This window comes from Alosa pseudoharengus, unplaced genomic scaffold, assembly GCF_046254945.1.
Source record: "Alosa pseudoharengus isolate Yale_2024_CS ecotype anadromous, Long Island Sound unplaced genomic scaffold, YU_APseudo_1.1 YU_APseudo_1.1_scf_20, whole genome shotgun sequence".
Lineage (NCBI taxonomy): Eukaryota > Metazoa > Chordata > Actinopteri > Clupeiformes > Clupeidae > Alosa > Alosa pseudoharengus.
This window is the reverse complement of record NW_027468664.1, coordinates 29,724,084-29,749,868: the sequence shown is the minus strand read 5'-3', so window position 1 is coordinate 29,749,868 and position 25,785 is coordinate 29,724,084. Positions and strand designations below refer to the sequence as shown.

The following is a 25,785-nucleotide window of genomic DNA, read 5'->3' as shown; positions in this document are numbered from 1 at the left end:
ATGTTGCGCCTCCATCTTTGAAATACATTCGCCAACGAGGGACATTCCTGGAAATTCAGCTCCGCCTTTCGCGCTTGTAGGCAACACTCATTGCATGATCAGTCTACTCGCGACTGCCGGCAGATTTGAAAGTCTGTTGAAAATGGAGGATTACAACTATTCTCGAGGACATGAAAAGGAGTCGCCAAGGAAGCGAAAAAGAGAATTAAAACGCCAACGCGACCGGAAAAACAACAGACCAAAGTCAATATTGGAGTGGCTTTTCTAAGATGGAAAGAGCTCGTGAGGAGCAAGGATTTTAAAAGGGACGCCGAAATGGCCTGCTTTCTCCTCGACAGGTAATTTGGCCTATTCGTGTAAACATACAGTCTATGGTGTAAATTCGAAGTTTTATAGTTGCTTGGCTTAGTATAGCATGGTTGTCCATAACGCTAGAATGACGTCTGGGATACTTTTCCTCGCGTCGATGAAAAAGGATTGTTGTTGTAACATAAATCTGCTATGACGGATCACAGGCAAAGGGCACTAAATTGTAGTTATTTTTCATTGCTTTTGCTTTGTAGCCTAAATATATCCTAATCTGATAATGCTAGTGTAGCCAATTCCAAGGGTGACGTTCACATCCTGAGGCCTGTCCTGTAGTCTTATTAATTGTAGACGTAGCCTACTAAATTGTCTGAACGTTTTTCACTGCATGAAAACAATTGTTGATTCTATGTGATTGTTGTTTGATAATAACTGAAAGTATATTTTTAATATCTTGGTGTTTACCATTTTATGTACTGTTATATGTTGTGAAACGCTCTGCTTATTCATTTCAGATGAGCATCTTGGCGCAATTGCAGAAGCCCCTGAAATTGAGAACCTTGAACAGAGGTAACCCATCAATGCTCATAATGTCTATACCCGATGACATTCTCTATTGTATATTTTCATGATATAAGCATTTATATATATTTTTTACAAAGCCTACATGACATGAGCATCGTGGAGGAGGATGTGGACGAAATTCAATGGTCTTGTTATGTGATGCACGTGCATGCCTTCATTGTAACCTTGCCTGTAACTCAGTCTAGGCAAAATAGCACTATACAGATTAGTAACAATATGTTGAACTATATAAAATGGCGTGTATGTCTAACGACACTGCATGTCTTCCACAGGATCAGCTTTCCAGGAGACTGCAAATTTAGAATGATGGCCCATGTTGCTTCAAAGGCACCATACAAAAAGGAAGGGTTCATGTGTAAATACCATAATTTGTTAATTTCTGTAAATAAATATATTGCAAATAACATTGTTGACCATGTTACTGTCATTTGGTGTTTCAAAATGGTAAATTACCACAACTCCTTTTTTAATTATAAGTTTGTGGATGTAATGTATGAGGTACAGCATGAACAGTCTCTTATCAATTCTAAAAGTTTTTATTTTCATGAAAGCAAAATATAGCGATGTACCGGTGTAAAATAAATTAAATACAGTTTTAAAAGGAACAGGCAGTACAAGAACACTAATACAAAACTATTTACAATAACACAACATTACAACATTATAGGAAGGTGAAATAAATTCCAGAGATGTCCCTGAGGGTCAGGGAATTTATCCCTTATCCTACACACACAGCTTGGGATCACTCTTCTATTACCCTGTCCTAGAGACCCATGCTGCCAGAAAATGAAATGTCTGTAGGTAGCATATCTGAACTCTATTGTCATCACCTGGCTCTCTTACATGGCCTAATGCTGTGATGTCTGTGATGTACTGCCTGTGAATCGGGAGAAAACCTTCATCTAGGCAGTGCTGTGTGTAGTGAGGCAGAAGGCTCACACAGGTGGCTGGGTTTTGTCCACAGCATTTTCTCTCCCGATCGATTGGCATGTCTCTGCAGTGTGTACAACTACACCAAGGCATCCCTGGCACAGGTGGGGGGACGACATGTCTGCACTGATGCATCAAACACCAGACCTGGCTGCCTCACTATAGCAACTGTGTGGTGAGGTTCCTGTGCTCTTGCAGGCTCATTCCATCCACAAGTCTGAAGAAATAAGACACAAGAAATAAGATCAGATAGGCTTGTTTAGGTAGCAAAGTTAGATTGTTAGCAGAGTAGTAGTAATAGTAGCCTACTCTGTGTCATTTTTCAAGTGTTCACACAAAATGATGAATACTATGTATGTGTATGGACAATGAAAAGGTGAAAATGTTGTGTAACATTTTCTATAGACCATAACGTAATTATGTGTCGTGATTTCACTGGGAGACAACTCGCATCATGCAGTTGACTGGCAACAGCTAGAAATTGCTACAAACAATTGAGATACAAACAGGCAGGGAAGCTACACCAAGCGCGTGACTGAAGCGTTCCGTTCACAACGCGTAAAATCAATTTTAGATGAATGGTCTATTTTTTTTCTGCAGCAGACGCAACGCAAACGAACGTGCCTGGTGCAGCTTCCGAGCTAATTTCGGTGTCATTGACATTGGTACTGTTCAGAGAAATATATTAAAAACACAAACCTCCGTTGCTTCTCTCCTTTGTCTTTGAAGTTCTTCCAGTCTCTCCTCGTCATCTTTTGGAGTCTTACTTTTTCTTTGCATAGGAGGTCTCATCGATCCTCTGCCACCGGCTCTTGGCTTTCCTTTACCTTTCCCTCTTCCTTTACCTTTCCCTTGCACCTCCGTTGCATCGACTGATCTCTGACTCTGCTCACTGAGAAAAATAGTAGGCTACGCTGTAAACATTGCCTTTACACTATTAATCTCGCACATACAGAATAACGATAGCACTGAATCTACTGTACTATAACATTAGCATGCATTCGTTTGGGAACCTGATAGCTGATGCTAGCAATGAAATAGTAGCCTACCAAAATAATGAAAACGTAAAACTAGGCTATTCACTTTACATAGAGGTCATACCCAACATGTTTACTGGCTATATAACTAAATGCAATGTGTAATTGTTTTCTAAAGTAACCTTATAACTGGAAGGAACACCGGACGAAGTCGTAGTACTGGAAGCAATGTTAACTTTGGCATGAAACGGCCACCGTAGGAGTTAAAATGCGCTCGGAATGGGAGGGGCTAGAAAGTAATATTCAGTTGGTTGTCATATAGAATTTCACCGCTAGATGGGAGAAGTTCTTACACAAGGTAGCTTTAATGTTAGACAATTTAGGTTGATGAAACTCAGTTGACCCAATAAAGTTTGTACAATTAACATTAACTGAATTGGAACACAGATCTTGCCTGACATTAGCTAACCGAAGACGTTATGCGGGAGCGTACCTATGTTCCCCGCCTTGTATCTGACCACGGAAATTGCATGAGATATGCTTGCGAGTGCACATTTCGTGCACAAACGGTAGCAAAGTGTATTTTTCTATCAATGTTGCTTGCCGTAGCACACCAGGTAGACCACACATACCACGGTGCGATATTGACACAAGCCAGAAGGGCGATTTTCCTAACTTCCACGTTGAGTATAGCGGAGTAAAAGAATAGATGAAGAACATTTTTATAATATAGGCCTACAATGGTTTTACTTGTGCTTCTTTACTGAATATAACGAGTTCAAAGTTAACATTCTAGGTAACTTTGCATTGTCCGCTTCAGCACTAAATTGAGGACAGCAACGTACACGAGCTGCACCTCTCACAGAAGAAACGCGCAACAACTACATGCCTTTTTAAGTTGATATTTAATTGGTTTGTTTTGTTCATTTTTCCGTTCGCTGGCACGCTGCAGGGGGGACTGCGCGTTGCTCCGAAGCCCCTTTGGTCTGACTCGTCAATAATCCAAAAATGTCCCTTTGGGTCTACAGCCCAGTATAGTTTGATATCTCTTTGTTCCATTAAAACTAATCCCATTCTTCCGACAGCTCAACCAAAGGCTATAGATCACCTCCCTTACCTCTTGTACAGTAAGAATCAACAATGACATGCCAAGTGCAAAGACAATGACAAGCTTGGGACTGAAGCCATGCAGACTCGGCTAGATTTAACAGTGTTTCTCAAACTTTTTTTCTGGGGACCCACTTTTTAAAAATGACAGACTATCGCGACCTAACTCGTGACTGTGGTAGTTAACAAACTAGATCAGTGGTTCTCAAACTTTTTCTTTCATTCCCCACTTTGAGGGGGCATTCTCGAGCCCCACCTGTCCCTCATCGCTCTAAGAAAGTGGTAGGTCAAGCTTAAAATTGTCAAATTTATTGAAATAATGACAAGTTCTAAATATATCCTCTTCAACAGAGTTAAAATCAGCTGGTGCTGCAGATATAATAATAAATAAATAGCCTACATAACACACATATTTCTGTTTTCCAGCAACATATTAGGAAGCATTGGCCATTATACAGCATTGTACAATATATTCAATGAAATGCCAACATGCTGCATTAAATGGATCCATAATCCAGTCATACTGAGCACTGCTGGTTGGGAAATATTTTTGAAATAAACTTTGCAGGGATGTGATGTAGGCCTACTGTTTAATACATGGGATCACAAGAGTGCCTCCCAATCAGACGTTTCAGCGATTTCGCTCAGAAATCTCAAAGGCATAATACTGTCGCGATCGAGGCGCCTGTACTCAAGTTTTTTTGGTGAATGCAGTAATCTTATTTGCTAGGTGAGGTGCTTGTCTTTGCCTTGTAACTGGACATTTAACTCAAATGTATCGCTAAGATATATCAAATATATCGCTAAGATAGGCCAGCTTCGTCAAGAAATGTTCATTAGTGAACGTGCTTGCAGATTCAAACATGCGCTCTTCCTCCAAGAAGAGGCGACTCGGAGCTCAAACACACGCGACAGCACTTTACCAACCCGCGCCTTGCCGTGCGGCTGCAGTCTACTTGGAAGCAGCGGGGAACATAGGACCCTTTTTTCAAAAAAGGGTCCTATGTTCCCCGGTAGCGGGGAACATAGGACACGGGGAACATAGGGATGACCCCCGTTATGCAGCATACTAGCAGTTACCAAACACGTTTTCATCGACCCCTGTGGAGTCAACTGACACTTAACTTGAACAATGCTGAGTTTGCAAAAATACATATGTTTGGAGACTCAGAATATAGGCTAAGGCACATGTAAAAAGGAAAGAAATTGGACGTATGTATCGTGAATGATTAGGTCAGGTCATAACTTGGACATTGTTGGGCAAAAGCCACATTTACGCTAGGTTTAGAAACGTGTTGATTTATTCTGTCTGTAATGGAGCACCACTATTTTCTCAATAATGTCATTGTCAGCGCTGAATATGTGTGGTGATGGTAGCATTTCTCAAACTCAAGTTAACAGCAGTGCAAGGTCTGGACAGGCTGATGCTACGCACCTGTTGGTTGAACATTTTATTTGTTCCATGGTGTTGAAATTCGAAATGTGTTCCCTCCAAGGGGACAGTCAGACCATCAAGCAGGGCTGTGTAGCTAATGTTGGTTGATTGTAAGATAATGTGTCAAATGTCAATTAAATGAAGTGTCAAAATCGTTTGATTAACTAGTATCATTTGTGTATGTATTGAATAAGTATATTTCATAAATGTATACTTCATATTTATATTATAAATGTGTTTCTATCCTCTTTAGTTACAGGTATTGAGAAATGTCCTTGCTTGATGACTGGATCAGGAAATGCCTGTGAGGCTTGGGTATTCAGGCAAGCTACAGGTCAAAGATGCGTAACCTTGGATGTCCAGTGACCGCTGTTTTCCAGAAGAAGAAGGTCATAAGTTCCAGAAGAAGGTTTAAAGGACATAAAATGGGCAAACATTTAAGGATTTCGCAAGGTGTAAGTTTGTATTATTACTATTATCATTATTATTATTATTACAACATAGCGACAGATAGAGGCATTATTATTTTTGTGTCTAACTATAACTGGACTCCTCAGGATTGATATGACTACATGAGTCGTCATACATTCACCCACTCACTCATTTTCCTGTTGCTCACATTGTTCCTTCCTCAAATGGTACACTCACTAATTAGCCTGATGTCGTCATACTCAATTCCTCTCAGAATTTAAGTCTGATGCTGCTTTGTTGGGATGTGATTATGGGGTGTGTTTCAACCAATACAGGGGAAAGAAATGCTTGCCAAATGCCTGTTATCTGTTGTACAGCACTCTGAACTGAATCTTCAGTATTAAAAGTGCTTTATAAATAGAGGTTATTATTATTTAGAGTATTGATTGTATTTTCACAAAATAATTAATATCCCTGTATCTGAACAGACAGAGACTGTACATCTGAGGAGGGAGGCAGCCATCAAGACCCTGTGCCTTTATTTAGGTGAAGATGATGATTATCTCATACATGTACATGGTAAGTAATACTAACCAAGTGCATGATGAAATTGCAATAAAGGGTGTTAGCTCATCAATGGTCACATTTATTGTTATGCCCATTTTTAAGCTAAAAACCATTAAGCCAGTTCCCAGCTCATACCTTTTCTCAAGCGTCAACCTAAAGCAGCTTTTTAAATTTTGTACAGGATATCCATGGCAAGGAGGTGTCGAGAGAAAACCACCCCTTGGAACATGAGGACATCGGCATCGTTGTGGATGGAGGCATCATTTTGGAGGAACCTTGGTCTGTTGCACAAGACTGTGCAGTAAAGCCAGAGACTTTCTAATGAGGAGTAGTCACAGCACTCGAAAAATCCTCCATAGAAATGCATGGGGTTAGTTTGTAATGCCGTTGTATATACATCCCACCCCTTCCTCGGCAAAACGTCAACATGTGAATACATTGAGCCAATCATGTGGTGTGATGTGAATACATTGAGCCAATCATATGGTCTGTTGTGCAGACATTGTGCCAATCATGTGTTGTGAACTCGGCGCTGGAGTAAGGTTGGTGTCGTGAAGCCTTGCGCACGAGCATTTCTGCCAAATAGGATGCCCAAAGAGTGCCCAAAAAGCGTTGCATTATGGCCGCCGAGTGGAGGGACTTGCCTAAAAGGACTTTGGTGAAGCTAGGGGTCATATACACGTTGAATCAATGTTGAGCTCTTCAATACTATTACGAATTCATGCAAAAAGTTGTCATTCAGATGGATGGTGATAAGCTCCTACCCAAGGTTCTCAATCTTAAGAACAAAATCATTAGATGGGCAAGTGGGCCTCTTCTTTCTCTTCCCTGCTCTCTCTCTCTCTCTGTCTTTCTTTCTATTGTTCGTCCTCTCTCTCGGCACACTTTTACACACACACACACACACACAATATCTTGCTGTATGGTGTTTGGCTTTGTATCAGGCACGAATTTGTGCAAAACGTGGTCATGCAGATGGATGGTGAGAAGCTCTCACCCAAGTTTCTCTACCTTAAGAACCAAGTGACATTCAAATTCAAGCCAAAGAATCTGTGTTTTTGGGCTCTGTTTTTATTTCTTTCTTTCCCTTTTTCTTTCATTCTCTCTTTCTTTCTCTATCACACTCTACCTCTCTCTCTCATTCTCTACTGCTGTTGCTCCTTTATTTATAGATACATTGTCCTCATTGCAGTTTTGATTGAGAGCAGGTTTATTATTATTATATTTTATATATATAACTTTATATTTTAGGCACACAAGACCAGTGAGCAACAAATGTTCATACATGCATATCGCTTCTGTGTTCATCTGTCTCTCATGCGGAACTGTGTTTTCTTTGTTGGAATTTGCATGTGCATTAATAAAGGTAAAGTTATAATCATACCATTTGTGTTTTGAGTTTTAATTAAATGTAACGTTAAAATCCAACCTTAATTTTTACCAAGAAAATAATATTACATTTTACTCAAAATATTTGATTAGAGTTTGCTTGGCTTGATTTAGTTGTAACTACTCAATTTAGTTTAGCTTTATTTGCAAGAAAATATTAAGCAAATTCAACTAAATCTAAATGGCTGGATGTAGCTAAATTAAATTAAGGGGAAATGGTTACCTAAATAAAATTAAGTAATTCTTGCATGTCATTTTTTTCAGTGTGTTTTTCTTCAGCAATAGAGTCATGCGGGATGAGCGTGCATAGGCCATGGCGGTGGAGTGCATTACCTATGATTTTCTCTGTAACAATTGTACCTGCTGCCTCCAAATCTTTCTGGAGCTTTCTCAGAGTGGTCCTTGGCTCTTAGGCTACTCTTCTGACTATCCTTCTGACTTCCTGGTCAGAAATCTTGCAAGGAGATCCTGTGCATGGCCAGTTGATGATGTAGTGATGTTCCTTCCACTTGCAAATAATGGGTCCAATACTGCTTGTTGGATGATTCTGAAGTTTTGAAGTGCATCTGTAACCAGTTCCATTAATATGTTTTGCAACAATAAGGTTGCAAAGATCTTGGGAGGGCTCTTTGCTTTTACCCATCATGAAATGTTTCTTGTGTGACACCTTGCTAACAAAAAACCTTTTTATAGCCCACCAGTATGTACTAACCCAGTTTATATCAATTTGTACAGATAGGAGGGATCATTTCTCTAACTACTTATAGATTCCAGTTTGTTCCTTGCCATTCTTTGCGTTTGTGTACTGCTTTTTCTTAGCGTGTTCAAAACTTTTTCCCTGTGCCATTCCACTTTTTTACTCATAACACTACTTTTAGACATTAATGTTTGGATTTTTATATATGTGTGGATTACCTAAGTTAATACTAATGTCCGGTGAAAATTTCATGCGAATAGCCTCACTGGAAGAATACTTACGGAAAAAAATGTTGACGTGTTCAATACTTATTTTCCCCGCTGTATCCCTGTATCCAATCAGGTTAATAAGCACACTGATGTTGAAAGGCAACAATCAGTCCAGCAGGCTTGTCCTACTTTTTCTGTGGTGTTGTGGAATTGCCAATCTGCATTGAATAAAGCAGACTTCATTCCTCCTCTGGCCTCACAGTTATCGCTTACAGAAACGTGGATTAGGCCAGAGAATACTGCCACACCTGCAGTGTTGTCGACCAATTATGCTTTTTCGTATACCAGTCGTTCATCTGGTAGAGGAGGTGGGACAGGCTTTCTTGTCTTTGATTGGTTTACACAGTTGCTGCTTGCTCAGAACCACAACTCATTTGAATATCATGCCAGTCATGATAACTGAGCCATACAAATTATACTTGGTGGTTATTTATCACCCTCCAGGACAACTTGGGATCTTTGTGAATGAGTTGGACATTCTACTGTCTGCTATTCCAATGGATGCATGCCCATTATTAATCCTTGGTGATTTTAATATTCATTTGGATAACTCATCTTCAATTGACTTCCTGTCCTTACTCTCCTCATTTAATATCACACGTGTCCACAGTCCTCACCCTTTCCCGACAGCCCATAGAGAAATCAGTACTCTAAACCCAGATTTAGTTGTAATAAATATGTTAGGTGGTCACTACTAATGTTTGTGTGTTTTGTGAAAACTCTATGTCATAACTAAAAGAAATGAGTTGACTATTTAAGTGAAATATACAGTGCACTGATCATGTTAAGCAGAGACAATGATAACGCTGGTTACAACTGTAACCGTGGTTCTATGAATAGTGGAAGACCGCCAGAGGCGATGAAAACATAGTGGAAGAGATCATGCGCTCGCGCATTGGCTACGAGAACTTATTGATTGGTTGTCATCTGGTGACATCATGACGCTACAATATATAAGCCTGCAGATTCGTCATGATCTTTCTCCAAGGTCATTCTCGCCATCCGAGTGACCAAGGACTCTGGCGGTCTTCCACTATTCATAGAACCACGGTTACAGTTGTAACCAGCGTTCTATTTCATAGTTACAGACCGCCAGAGGCGATGAAAACATAGTGGAAGACTTATACCACCAAGTCACGAGGAATAAAGACCCACAAACATCACAGTTTAGTTCAACAACTTTATTTAAAGCACACAGGTTAACGCAACAATCCTAGTCCTCACTAGGGAGTACTGCTGCAGAGACCGGAGGAAGCGGAACCACGTTCAACCGGTAAAACTTTGAAAAAGTGCAGGGTGTAGACCAAGTAGCCGCAGAACAGATGTCGGCAAGAGTTATGCCCTTCAGAGCTGCCCAAGAGGTCGCGATAGCACGCGTCGAGTGGCACCTCACAGATGTGGGAGCCGTTTTGCCAGCAGAATGATGCGCAGAAACGATAGCGTCCGAGACCCAGTGCGCCAGCCTCTGTCTCGAAATGGCCGCCCCTTTCTGACAGGCCCCGAAGCGCACAAACAGTTGTTCTGTCGTGCACCACTGCGCAGTCACTGAAAGATACAGCCGTAAGGCTCGCACTGGACACAATGGTAAGCGTGATCCTTCATCAGGCTGAAATGCAGCCAAAGTAATAGGCTGATTGGCAAACTGCGGGGACAGCACCTTAGGCAAAAAAGCAGGGTTAGGCCACAGAGTAACCTGGTTGTCATCTGGTCCCCATCGCATGCACAGAGCACTTACTGAGAGGGCGTGAAGTTCCCCAACTCTTTTGGCAGATGTGATTGCCAATAAAAAGGCTCTTTTCAATGAGATCCATTTAATGTCAGCATGTTCCAGCGGCTCAAATGGAGGCAAACATAGACCGTTGAGAACAGTGTGCAAGTCCCAGGAGGCAATGGCAACTCTCGGCCGTGGGTGCAATCTTTGTGCGCCTTTCAAGAAGGCCACCACTAATTTGTGAGCGCCTAAGGAAGCCCCGTCTATAGGAGCCCTATCGGCTGACAATGCAGCGACATACACCTTCAACGTGGCTGGAGTCCGTCCTTCATCCAGGAGGTGTTGTAAGAACTCAAGCACTGCTGCCACAGAACACTCAGCAGGGCTTAGATTGTGAGCCGCGCACCAAGCACTGAAAAGCTTCCACCTGCTAGCATACATTACCCTCGTGGACTGAGCACGAGCATTTAGAACAGTGTGTTGAACCCCTTCTGAACAATCCATGATGCTTTGGTTCCCCCTAGTGGCCAGACCCAAAGTTTTAGCCTGTCCGGGCAGGGGTGCCACAGAGAGCCCTCCATCTGAGACAATAAGTCCTTCCTCAAGGGCAGAGGACTCGGTGGTCCCATTGTTAACTTTTGCAACAAGTGAAACCATGGCATGCTCGGCCACCTGGGAGCTATCAAAAGCACCCTGTGGCCTGTTTCCTGGACACGACTCAACACTGCCCAGATCAGTGGTATCGGAGGGAAGGCATAAAGCAGGAGGTTCGGCCACTCGTGGGCCAGAGCATCCCTGCCCAGAGACTCTAATTGTTCCCCATACCACAGGGGACAGTGTGTGGTCTGTTTCGAGGCGAACAGGTCCACTGCTGCTGCACCGTAAGTGTTCCAGATCATTTTCACCACCCCTTTGTGTAAACACCAATCCGCTGGCCTCGGGCCCCCCCGGGACAGAGTGTCTGCCACGGTGTTGAGGCGACCGGGAAGGTGTCTCGCACGCAGAGAGAGAAATCGTGTCTCCGCCCAAGTCAGAAGTGCCAGTGTCAGCTGAAGGGAGGGGAGGGACCTCGTGCCGCCCTGATGATTTATATGAAACACCACTGAAGTGTTGTCGGTCCTGACCAACACATGCTTTCCCACCAGAACATGCTCGAAATGTTTCAGAGTCAGGAAGACTGCCTGTAATTCCAGAAAGTTGATATGGCATCGTTTCATGTGAGGACCCCACTGACCGCTCACTCCTCGATGCTGCCACACGCCGCCCCAGCCCATGAGGGAGGCGTCCGTCGTGATTACCTCCCTGCGTGCAGGAGGTGGGCCCATAGTCACTCCGGACAGCAGGAAGTCCTCCCGACGCCAGCGAAGTAGACATGAGCTGCAACTTTCTGTCACTCGTACCAAGGTCTGCTTGTTGTGCACTGCAGACAGGCGTAGCGCAATCAGCCACCGTTTAAAAGGTCGTAAGTGCAGTAGTCCCAGCTGAATGACTGCGGTTGCTGCTGTGAGCAGTCCTGCCAGTCTCAGTAGTTGAAGGTAAGGTATCCTGCATCCTGTGCGGATTCTTGTAAGGGCATGTTGAATTGAATCCAGTCTGGTTCTGGTGAGAGTGGCCCGCATTGTCCTGGAATCCAGGTGCATGCCCACAAAATTCACCGATTGGGAAGGAACGAGGCAACTTTTCTCTTAATTGACCCTGAGGCCTAGGGCTGTGACATGGCGTAAAAGGCGATTGGCATTGGCTGTCGCCTGCTCTGTTGCTGCACACAGTAGCCAGTCGTCCAGGTACGGTAGCACTAAGATGCCTTCCTGTTGTAAGGGTTCTAGAGCCACCTGGATGAACTTTGTAAAGACACGGGGCGCAAGAGAAAGCCCGAAGGGGAGTACTTTGAACTGATACGTTTTTTGCAGAAAACTGAACCGAAGAAACTGCCGGTGCTCCACCGCAATGGGCACATGAAAATAGGCCTCCTCTAAATCTATTGTGATGAACCATGCACCTGGTTCTATGGCTCGAATCACATCTGCTGTTCGCAACATGCGGAACGGCAAGCGCTTGAGGAACATGTTCAAGCGTCTCAAATCCAGGATGGGTCTGAACCCCCCATCCTTTTTTGGAACCAGAAAATAATGGGAGTAGAATCCCTCCATATGAACCTGAGGGTCTACTTCCTCTATCGCACCCTTCTGTAACAGCTGCTGAACTTCCGCAGTAAGGGCAAGAACTTGAAGAGGGTCCTTCACTATGGTGGGACGAACATGAACACACGGTGTAGGTCGGCGGAAAAACTGCAGGCGGTAGCCCTTCTCGAGAGTCTCGAGAAGCCAACTGTTTGTTGTTATTGCCCTCCAGCATTGCAGCTGAAGTGTTGAAAAACAAGCCACCACCGACCTTGAGCAGTCAGTAGCGTCTACCTGTGGATTCATTGGCCTTGGGGGGGCGCCGAAAGGGCGGCTGCCTTGCAGGCGGTGGTTGTGGTCGTGCGCCCATAGCCGCACGGGGTGGCGGCGGGGCGGACCTGCGGTGTTGGCCATAGGGGTGCCGGCCAAGATTGTGCATTGGTGCACGCCGCTTAGTAGGCATCTGGTGGGGTGCTGATATGCCTACCTGTGGCTCCTTGAAGGGCGGCCGGCGCTGAACATGTTGCGAACGCGACTCGGTCACCCGCGTCCTCCTTTCCAATGCCTCCTGCGCAGCTGGCCCAAACAGGTGGCCAGGCAACAGCGGTAACTGGCGCAAGTTGTTCCGACACACTTCTGGCAGGGGTGACTGTGCTAGCCAGACCTGTCGTCTCGCATGGACAAGGAGACCCAGAGCTCGCCCGCATTCGCTGGCCATTGCACCAAGTGCCTGTAGAGAGACATCAAGCAGACCAGACGTAGCAACGTCTGGAGTGGCTGTGTCCAAAGTAGAATGTAAGGCCAGGAGCAAATGCCCCATTGAGTTGCCCACACGTCCAAGTCTTGCAACCGTGTTGTAGGTTTTAACCAGCATGCCATCAGTGCGCCTGCATTCCTTGTTGGGGCATCGCACATCCTGGCGTAGGGCTTCATCGGGCGACACGATGAGAGAGGCTACACAGGGCTCCAATGCCGGCATTGATCCAAGACTGATGGTATCTGGCGCGCTCATGGCCGCCAACGTGCGAGCAGCACGATCAGGCCGAAAATTCAAAGCTGACTGAAATGCTGAAGACACAACTTCAGTGAAGTCTTTGCAGTGAGGCACTTGCACGTCCTTTGGCCCTGGCACTGAGCGGCACAGGAGGTTGGTAGGGCCCACTGGGGCCTGAGGCAAGTCCAGTTTCAACCTGGCAAGCGCCATTTTGATGTTGTCACGGATTAATAAGTGTACGGAAGATGTGTCACTTTCATACTCACTGCCACTTGCTGAGTGCAATGAGGACCGCTGTGATGGCGTTAGCGGTGTGTCAGTGGGTGGCTGACCATTGGGATCAATAAAGAGAGATTCTGAGGCTGCCACCGACATAACATCCACTTCTTGTGGCTGCCGGTGAAAGGAATCATTAAGCAATGGGAGAGTGTGGGCACTATGCTGTGCTACACCGCCAGTCTGATCGGTGTGGTCTTCAGCGGCTTTGATGACAGGATCCGATAGGAGTGCCTGCAATTTCAGAACAGTAGTAGCAAGCTCATCCATTCGCTTTTCTAACTTAGCAGAAGAAGATCTGCGCTTGGATGTCGTTTGCTCCAGGTCTTCAGAATGTTTACGTTTGACACCACGCATATTGCCTGCAGCTTTAAGCGAAATCTCCGATGCCTTTGGATAGGCAACTGACAACCGGATTTGCCGTTGTTCAAGGGGCATCATGCTACACTCAGGGCAGGGGTTAGATAGCGCCTCCATAAGATGCTCCATGCCCAAACAGGATGGACAGCGGTCATGGCCATCCAACATGTCCATTCCAGCAAAGCATTGTGTGCAAAAGGCAGAGTGCTCCATGTCACGGAGGTTCAGCGCTGACACGGCGGGTAATCAAGAGTCGAGCTAACTTAATTCACAATATCCACTGAAGCTAGGCGGGGCTAGCAACTAATAGCAGATGTAATAGCTGTGAGCTATTATCTACACCAACAAAGGAACCCTGGAAACCAAGGGTGTTCGTTGGAATAGAAGTAATTGTTGGCTTGCCCGATAATGTAGCTAGCTTACTCACCTTCGTTGCAGCTAGCACTGGTCGTAAGTTAGCTACTACTGTCAACAAACGAAGTGACCCTGGACACCAAGGGTATTCGTTGGGAATAGCAGTGAAAAACCAAGCGAGGGAACCCTGGATACCAATAGGTACTCGCTGGCCGAAATAGTGTACTTACCAGAGAAGAGTTCAGTCACTGCTACTGTATATCCACAAGCCGGTAACGTTAACGTCTCCAACCAGATCCTGGAAGCTGAGGGTAGGCTATCCGTCGGGAGACGCGAAGATTCCGAATCTGATTGTGTTAATAAACAACAGCTAATGGGGGAGCATGTACTACTCAACCCAAGTTCAAGTCAAAAACAGTTCTCAGCCAGGCGAGAATGAAAAAGAGAAAGATCATGACGAATCTGTAGGCTTATATATTGTAGCGTCATGATGTCACCAGTTGACAACCAATCAATAAGTTCTCGTAGCCAATGCGCGAGCGCATGATCTCTTCCACTATGTTTTCATCGCCTCTGGCGGTCTGTAACTATGAAATAGAAATGTTGTTTTTGCAAGGCAGAGGAGGGGTCTAATAAAAATTCTGCCCATCAACCGTTCCTCCTGCTTCTCAGTCCACACAGAGACATGAATGACTCCATGCATCGTGCTGCTGTGACAAATAGGCTACTACATCAAATGGTGGGTGAACTTTCTGATGAACTGAATAACCGAAAATTATCTTCAGTTTGACCAATAGTTAGCTAAATGTTTGTTTACCTGGGAAAACTAAGGTAACATTAGCTTCGTTGTTAGCATGCTAGTAGTCATTCGGACAGTTAGTTCATGGTAGCTACCTTCCAATGGGTGTGTATGGCAGATTATAACAATATCACATATGTTTTCGTGTAAATATACCTGTCTTGGTGCTACTTAGTTTAATTCAGACTTTATCATTGAAATTGGTGTTTCTGTCTGTAGACAGTCTTAGCTAACCATAGCAGCACATGTTGGTTAGCTTTTGGCTAATGTTAGCCGATGTCCATTCACTTATGTGTTGCTTTCATAGGTGATATAGCAAACTTTTATTTCAACTGAGTAAATGAACATGAACTAAAAATTAGTTTTCTTGTGTTCTTTTTTATAGGTTCTTCGTCTTTTTTTTTTATAGGTTCTTCATCTACAGTGGATGTGGAATATGTGGAGTGGAGTTTATGTGGATGTGGAGTTTAAATGTTGTTTGTTCATGATTTATCAATAATAAAAGGCATTCCTATACATTGTGATGAATTTCTCTTCAATTTTTAATAAAACAGTTAAATTAATACAGTAGCCTAATCTTAAAATAAAAAAACAATAGGCCTTTCTACAGAACTTAGTTCATATTTTAATGAGTTTTTTAACATGCATTTTAACCTAGTTATTTTATACAACTGCAACTTCTTAAACAATAAGTTAAGTGAACTAAAGATTTTTAGTAAAGACTACTAATGTAAGCTTAATTTGTGTACAGCATCAACATAAGGTTGTTAGTTGACACAACTAAACCTGTTTAGTTTTATGTTTTGTAAAAACTAGAATGGTTTAAGGCAATCGGTTTCCACGCAATTTTCTAGTAATGACAACTAGTTCGGGTTTAGAGTGTACGTACTGATGACGGAAATTAATAAAAGTATCATTTTTCTTCACTGAAACCCCGCGAAAACGTCTTTGTATGTCAATGAGTGTCTAAGCCAATCAAATAAATGGGTTTTCCTTGGATATGTGTTGAATTTTTGCTATTGGTTAGATTTTATATTTTGTGATTGGTTGTCAAGCGCCGATCGCGATATTTCAACATGGCGAGTAATGACAATCGACCGAGGTTCAGTGGTAGTAATGACATACTGTTCATCTGTTTTTAAAAGTACATATGCCCATGTTGTCTAGTGATATGAAACTGTGTGGTGTGAGAGGGTAGGGGCCAAATCTGTAGTGTAACTCCGTGTGGGAGGTATCTGAATCTGTTGGGTCATTTTCAGCAACACTGACTCTGTTGGGTCATTTTAACTGTTCATCTGTTTTAACAGTCTAAACTGTGTTAACATGATTATTACACATTGACCAAAAAAAACATGATTATTAACCAAAATGATATGTATGAGATGAAATTGTAAGATATTTTTTTGATACAAATGTGATATTGCAACTAATTTTAATAATAAAACGATATAATGGTTATTTAGGCTCGTCTGTATACATAATTTCAAAATTAGTTATTTAGAGTTCCTTTCACCCAATTGCTACCAAACTTGGTATTTATTTAGCCAACAGGTAAATGCAACTTTCTGCTATTTCACTTTTTTTATAACATGCTGTGTTGAAGCTGTAGAACTTCACAAACTCAAAAAATGTGCCCGGAATATGCAAATGTTATGCTAATTTATGCTAATTAGCATATATAAATAATACATAATTGTCATGTCAAACATATATTTGTGTAGCCTAACTATCTGGCTTCAAGAGAAAATGGATGGTTTCTTTGAGATCTGCTTAGGTCACCCACAGCAGAATGAAATATCAAAGGAGTCATTTTTGGCCTATTTTGGCCCTGTCGGGAAAGAGTTAAGGCTGGTAAAGATCTTGGAAGCAGTCTGTGAATTGCATCAGTGAAGTTGTCCAACAACATGCCCTTTGGATCCTGTCCCCTCCACTCTTCTACAGTCTATCGCACCTGCTGTTCTACCGGCAGTCACACATGTGTTTAATACTTCACTCAGTTCTGGAATAGTTCCTTCTTCTTTTAAACAGGCTAGGATTTCACCTTTGCTAAAGAAAAGTACACTTAATCCAACTACAGACCTGTCTCCCTTCTTCCTTTCTTGTCAAAAGTTTTGGAGAAAGTGGTCTTCAAACAACTATGTGACTTTCTTCATCAGAACAACTTACTAGACCCTATGCAGTCTGCTTTTCAAGAGTGGTCATTCTACTGAAACTGCCCTTCTGTCTGTGACTAAAGCATTGCGAGTAGCTAGGCTGTATTTTGCACCCTGGCGCATGGCGCAAAACTCGTTTTCCACCCGGCGCAAAGTTTAATTCCTTATTTTTCTTATTTTATTTTTCTTATTTTCCTTATTTTGCACGTTTATTTTTTAAACAATGCGCCCAGGGGTGTGGCAGTTAACAACTTAGGGAGTGGCCTGCCGCATTGTCTAAAAATCGCCTATTGTACACCTGGTCAGAAGTCTATGGCGAGTTGTTTATATGTTATTTTAAGAGCACATTGTCAACAGTCATATTGGCGGGTGCACAACGCACCATCCTTCTATCATCCATGAATGCACACCAGCGCACGTCCATGCAAAACATTACAAATTGCACGATTACAATGGGAAACATAATCAGAATAAAGATATTACGAAATACTGTACATCTCATGATGAGTAGTTATTCACCATCATTTGCAAATTGGTAATGACGGTTAAAAGTGATTAGGGGAGAGGCGAGATACACGTGTGGGGCACAGCTGAAGACGCACTGTCACGAGATATAAGCAACTCCTCTGCAGGATAAATGTTTTTTTATTCAGTCATTTGAGCAATATTAGGGTAAGTGTTGCTTTTTCCAGCCTATGTTTTCGATGGTAACCCATTGTCAGTCAATAGTGAAAGTAACTGATATAACTGTCTTGTCGTTGACTGACACCATGGTGAAGTTAGTTTCACTTTGCCAATGAGTTCAAATAATAGAGGAGTGCAAATGCGTGAAGGCTATGCTAGGTTTTAGTAAAGCATGGTTTAGTGGAATGAATGAATATTCCATACGGTCTCGCAAGCAGCCTCCTTCAAATGTGCCGTCTTTCAATGTGTCTTGGCAGGTATCAGAGTCTCATGACCTCACCACAGGTGTACCTCAGGGATCAGTATTAGGGCCCCTGCTTTTCTCTATTTACACCACTTCGTTAGGTAAGACCAGAGCGGCAGATAAAACAGAGTGGCGACACTCCCATAAAACTCCATAGGAAAAAATGGCAGAGCTTTTTTCCAGGCTACTTCTGCTCAAAAGTTCCTAACTTTGACATTCACAGAGTTAGCCCCATTCACTTCCATTGCTTTCTGTCTGATATTGTCCGTGGTAAGTAGACGAAAGTACAATGTTTTTTTAATTGGGGGCCTAGCAGCGAAGCTGCGAAGGCACCCATTGAGTTACTAGCTTTTCCTATTATTATATACTTCTGACATTGGCAGAAAGTTTCGGGACACTCCACTGACCACTCACGCTAATTTACGGATCTCTAAACCCAGCCGTCTAGCGCCACCAATGGGTCAAAATTTGGCCTGAAATTGAACCGCTGGGTCTAAAGTTATGAAATTTGGCGCATTGACTCAGGACCGTCCCATGATCACTCTCACCCCACCAATGGGTCGAAACTAGAATCGCATTAACGCATGTGACCATTGAACGGTGAGTCCATTGGAATCCCTGGACCGACCTGAGTTCAATGACCTCTATTACGTCACTTTCCGCCACATCACAAATTTCATCCGATTTTCACAGAACTTGGCGGAGATTATCTTCAGACCGAGCCGCACAAACGAAACTTGCCAGATTTTTCAATTTCAAGTTTATTTGCCCGTGACAGCCAATCAAATATGGCGATGAAGCCGCCAAACAGGAAGTGAGCTCTTATCTCAGCTACGCTTTGATGTATGAAGTCCAAACTTGGCAAGGGGACTTGTGAAATGATTGTTATAACGCACTAGGAAATTGGCATCATTTGGCCTCTATAGGGGGCGCTACAATACAGGAAGTGAGCTCATATCTCAGCAACACTTTGGCCACATATTCTTTATGCTTCTCTCATCCTCTCAAAGGAACTCTGGATATCATTCATAGTGACCATTGGGTCCTTGGTTACCTGTCTGACCCAGGCCATCCGTCTCGGGTTACTCAGGTTGGCTGAGCGGCCAGATCTGTTGGTTGTTCCAAACTTTTCCATTTGAGAATGATGGAGGCTACCGTGCTCTTAGGCACTTACAATGCTGCAGAAATATTCTTGTATTCTTCCTCAGTGTTTTCGCACAACCCTGTCTCGCAGGTCTTCGGACCATTCTCTTGACCTCGTGGCTTGGTTTTCACTCTGAAATACACAATCAACTGTGAGACCTTATATAAAGAGATGTGTGCCTCTCCTAATAATGTCCAGTGAATTCATTTAGGCACAGGTGGACTCCAATCAAGTTGTAGAAGCATCTCAAGGACCATTGATAGAAGTAGGATGCACCAGAGCTCAATTGCAAGCATCATAACAAAAGGTCTGAATACTTATGTAAATGGAATATTTCAGTCTTTTATTTTTTATAAATTAACAAAACACTCCAAAAACCTGTTTTTTTTGTGGCGTGTTGGAGTATTGTATAGATTGATGGTAATTTTGATACCATAGATTTAATAGATACCCAGTCAGACCAATAGTATGAAAAATCAGGAACAGAGTTTATTTACACTTCACCTAAAGATCCATCAGCTGCTCTAACTAGACAGGGAAATAGTTAGAGTTTAAGTATCCTTCCAGGCTGACAGGAGATGGCGTTGGTCATCCCATCTCACGTGGACTACACTGAATCAGACCCTGATTAGTGGCAGCCTGGCAATCCGGAGCAGATAGCTACTGACGCAGCCATGCAGAACAGTGAAACACTGCAAAGTCATAATATTCCTGCTTATCTCTAAACACAGTCACACAGAGATATATACAGGGACAGTACAGATATCATACAGTCATTACATAGAATCATACTTTTAGTATCAAAGTGACCTACTAATGAGAAATGCAGAACATTAAACCACATTTTGGAATATTGGACATAATGCAGAACATTAAACCATATATTGGAATATTGGACATAAAGTTCTATTCCACTTTCTCTCAGTCCCCCTTTTTCAGCCTTTATGGCTGGAACATTTAATCAAATAATGTCACTGGGAAAATGCACAAAATATAATTATACACTTGTTTCATTAAAGTTAGTCAGATCCAAATAAGCAGGTACTGTACATGACTAGATACATGATTTAACTAATTTCTCCATAAGTCATGAAAAATAGCTACACATGATTGGTGTACAATAACAACCACAGTAAATCAAAAGAATATATTTGGTCAATCCCTCTAAACTTCAGAAACTCGTCTATATCATTTCTATATCAAGTTGGGATAATCCCATTGGTGTACCACCTTTTCAGATTATCAACCGATTTAGAGGCATCAGGACCTAAATCACATCTATATAAAAATAATAAGTTCTGAATCAAGTCCCCCTTTAAAAGACTTGAAGCCTTTAACACCAAACAATAGCACACCTCTGATTGAATCAGAATGAGCCTACTAATTAACTGAAAGAAATCTGTCTCAACAATTCTCAAATAGAACCCAATAAAGGAAATGAATCAAATGAAACAACATGGTTACATGTATAAAAGTGACCCTGACTGTCTTGATTTCTCACAGGGTGTGAAGAAAAGTTTACATACCACAGAGTACCAGTGATAAAAACATTAACCAAACAGTTTAAAGGCGGGGAAAAAACAATAGACAAAAGAAAAAGGAAAAAAGTAGAGTCTGTAAGGCTCCCCCTTTTGATCACTGATTGCCCCTGAAACAAAACACATAGATATACATATCTGGGCCCAAGGCCCCAGTAGTGCTTCCTAAGTTTCAGCTACATTATTAAAAAGATTTCAATTGCAATACTGCTATGGTCTGTCACCAAACTAGTAATTAGCAATGAAATATAAATTCACATGATCATGATCTTCATGGATACTCTTTTTTTCTTGTGTGCCTCATATCAAGAATTGTTTATCATACAGCAACGCTATAAATTATCTGAACCTTTTCCCACATTGTTTAAAGCAGGCCTAAAGGCATGTTTTAAAGAACTTGGTTAGAACTTTATTCTGAACATATTCTGAACGTCTGAAACAAATGAAAGGTGTGTTTTTTTTATTGCATTTTATTGCTGTATCCAAAATAATTGTAAACGATATGGTCTAGTATGTATGTCATCATACCATATTATCTTGACACTGGTTTGCATAGCTGTAAAACAGTTGTTAAACCTTTTTCATGTCAATGATGAGAAAAAAATATATAATACCAATATAACAACTGCAGTGGGTCTGTTGTTAATAAACATATGAACCTATGAAATAATATTAGTTCAGTGTAGTGAAGTCAACATCAACAACCTCTCATCCTCCATGAAAGGAAAAGCTATCTTTAATCATAACTTGATACACTGCAAGAGCTAGCTGTCTATGTTATCAGACTACTATTAATCAGACTCCCCCTTATGATCTGCAGCAAGGCTGCAAGATTATTCCCTTAGCTAAAATGTTGTCGCCTATAACACTGTGTCCTAGAGCTAAGTGCGTCAGAGCATCAACAATTTGATAAATTCACTGCTGTTGGTAAGATTACAACTTTGCTAAACTGGCCCCCATGTATGAATTTAACCGATATGCTTCAACTCTTGTCAGTGTTGTCACTGCCAGAAGCACGAGATTGTGGAGCAATGCTTAATACATATGTCCAAGCTAAAAGTTCTGCCACTTGTGCCCCTCTCCCCCTTTTTATCCAGAACCTTCTCCGCCCTCAGAACCTGTATGTCTTCCACTGTCGCCCATTCAGCCAGTCGCTCACCATAGTGTATGGTGGCCTCACTCAAAGCAGGACCTGGCAGGGCTCAAGGCCTACACACCTAGCCAATCAACAGTCAAAACACATCTGTGTCTACCTTGAAGCAGGTACATAGCGTCCGCATGGCTTCCAGTGTTTGCGACCTACACGTGGAACAGGATAACTTGGGTCAGGTTCTATTAGCATGGGGAGCAGGAAGCTTGGAGAAACAATTAGCGTACCACTCAGCCTGGACTGTAGCACTTTAAAGGAACAAAACGTACTACTTACGGAGAGTGCGTCTTTCCAGCGGGCTGAGGGATAACACACAGTAAGTTTGGTAAAAAGAATAATACTTAATTCAATAGATCAATATAATCCTTATCAATCTTGGTAGGACCTCCATAAACTGATGGTAATTTTGATACCATATGTGACAGAGCAGTATAAGGGGAGGAGGAAAAGGTATACCCCAATTAATAGTCCCGACTACGCCACCCCAGGGGAACCACTGTAATTACCCCCCAGGGAAATACCAAGGTAACCTCACAGAGAATACCCACACAGATTCAAATGCACTACGCAACAGACGTGAATTCCAATAAAATGAAAGTTTATTTATGGTAAAGGGAAAGGGGAGGTGGAACTGCAGATCTCTTATGCTGGGGAAACCTAAAAGACTCACAATGGTTAAAGACAATACAAAAATATATATTTATTAAATATTGTTGTATGACAAGTTCTTAAAATCAGATCTTATAGATCATACATTGGAGTCTAGGCATTTGAGGGACCAAACGTCCACAGAACTCAATAAATGCATCTAGGAGGGAGCTTACCCAAGGGAGGCCCGCTACTGATGATGTGTTCCAAGATTCACACCAAACACACGTGCACACACACTCGGAGTGAAGTGAGTTTCTCTATAACGCAAGCTGCAGTAAGCAGTACACTGAACCGCACAGCTCACCGCACAGCAACACACAGCACGGCACAGCACAATAAAGCACAGCAAACATGCAGTGATAGGGTCCCACCACCAGGTGCCTAGCCTCCCCTTAGGAGCGCCCCGACCTGCCAAACAAACAAACAAACAGACAAAACAATTAAGGCACCAGAGGATAGCAATAAATCAACCAAAAAGGACACAACCACAATACACTGAAGACAGCAACACTAACACAGCTTAAATCATGCAAAGCGACAGCATACACAATCACATGCAAACAAAACTGAGAGAGATACTAATCATGCGACAGCGCACGGGAAACACTGGCAACATGCAGTAGATGTTATACTTAGGCAGCTTCATGCAGTAGATGTTATGAGTAGGTAGCTTCACCAACAAAACCAAAAGAAAACCCCAAATAAAGACACAGAGTCTACGAAAGCAGACGCAGACAATACGCGACTGGACAAAGACGGAACAAACAAACAAAATAACACTCACAAAATAGTCACAAGTTACAAGCAAGACAAAAAAACAAACACTAGACAGCAATCGATCATCAGACAAAACAGCAGCGCCTGTGAAGTCCGGCCTTCCAGTCAACCAGGCTACACGCACCTGCAAGATGCAGATCAGAGTTAAAATATACGATACATTTTTACAGATAGCTTCGTAATAAAATGCTGCGCTACATACCCGCTCCAGATACGGTGAGGTCACAGATCCGCACTATAAACACATAGTTAAAATCATTACGGGTAGGCTAAACTTGCAGCGACAGTGTCGCGTAGACTAACATTAAAGGGGTGGTTCAGGATTTTGGACATAAGACCTCATTTCCAAGTAAGCAAGTGTGATATTCATCAGTGGAGACCGTTTTCAACACGTTTCATCCAGTCCTTGTAATTGCAGAGTTCGCAGGTGCTAGGCTAGCGCAAGTCAACGGTATGTGCTAGCCTGCCACTAAAGACAGTCTTACCCACTCCAAAGTACACCCGAGGCAAATTCCAGACAATCGATGTAAATGTCTGTGTTGATAGAATAGTGTAAGAAATACAACTACCCTCGCATCGCGTTGCAATAGTTATACTTTGGTCCCTGAAGTTGGTAGTAGTCATTTTGCATCTCAGCAGCGGACTGATATTACCAAGGCTACTACTAAGTATCCCCATTGGAGTGCGCTTTACTGTTTACTTTTCGGCACAGTACTACTAACCGGAGCAAGTATAATTCCGTCGTGGTAAGAAACTAGTCCCTCAAAATGTAATGCGATCGTTGAAATGCAAGGATAGAATAACGTTAGAAATAACAGTATCAATACAGACATTTACATCGATAGTCTGGCGTTATAATTTATTTGCCTCGGGTGTACTGTGGAGTGGGTAAGACTGTTTTTAGTGGCAGGCTAGCACATACCGTTGACTTGCGCTAGCCTAGCACCTGCGAACTCTGCAATTAGAAGGACTGGATGAAACGTGTTGAAAACGGTCTCCACTGATAAATATCACACTTGCTTACTTGGAAATGAGGTCTTATGTCCAAAATCCTGAACCACCCCTTTAAGAAGCATACCTGAGCTGGCAGGAAATAGAAATACCCTCAACAGGAGTGGTGGAGGAGGCAAACAGCAGTTATGAGGCTACAAGACAAGGTAAGCCCATAAAGTCACTCACCGGTACTTCCAGGTCTTTTAAAGGTATTAGGGCAGCAGCTGCTAATCAGGGGGATTGCCAAGTAATTAGGCTGATAGTGACGTGACAAACGTCAGCGTGAGCAATCTAACCCCACTACAATCTACCCCTGGGTTTTGCATCGGCGCCCCGATGATGGACTAACAAAGGGCATAGAAGTTAAGGCACCGATCTGGGAGAGTCAACAGCCCCTAATGCAGCGCCCCCTGCTGGTTTCGGGAGGTGGTGTAGGTTGGAATGCTGACCTGCCTTGAGTCTGGTCGTCCTCCGTACTTCAGGCATACTGGTACTGGATTGGGTTGGAGCAAGTGGGGCCTCACCTATGGATGCTGCCCAGGGTGGATCAGCATGTGACTCGGCAGTGGTTGTTACTTCCCATAATTGAACCAGGGTTGGTAGGCTGATAGGCTGCAAGGACAGAGGAGCAGCAGTGGGTGGTGGTTCAGACTCAGGGACAGTAGAGGCATCTGGTGCAGGTTGATCGTGGGACTGGAGTTCGTCGGGTCTCAGAATGAAGAGGTCATGAGACCTGGGAGGCCACACATCTAGGAACAAGAGGGGGACTGTTTGGAGGCTCTGTGCCAAGATGTGGCTTCAGCATGGTGCGATGGATATACTTCACCTTCTCCAGAGCATCAACCGGTGCGATGGTGTAGACCACACCTCTTGGCCTGGGAACCTTCAACACTTGATGTAACCGTGAATCCCACAGATCTTGAATCTTATTTCGGCCCCTGACCCCATGATTACGGACATACACCAGCTGACCTTCTTGCAACGGCCTGTCCTTCACCCAAGGGGCATGATGTCTCTGGCGCTGTTCAGCAGTAGTGGCCAGACGCTTTTTGGCCCCATCAAACGCCAGATTGAGTCGAGTCTGATGTTCCACTATCCAGTCGTGCACTGTGCCTGGCACAGGATCAGCCACCCTACCCAACAAAAAATCCACTGGTAACTTAG

The 25,785-nt window shown here is 43.0% G+C and overlaps 1 long non-coding RNA gene across 1 annotated transcript; it reads left to right on the top strand.

The window, feature by feature from the left end:
• The first annotated feature begins 213 nt into the window (after positions 1-213).
• Positions 214-1,233, top strand: LOC143136735 (uncharacterized). The gene is made up of 3 exons (XR_012989421.1): positions 214-338; positions 822-876; positions 1,164-1,233. It is a non-coding gene; the product is annotated as an uncharacterized LOC143136735 (long non-coding RNA).
• The last annotated feature ends 24,552 nt before the right edge of the window (positions 1,234-25,785 follow it).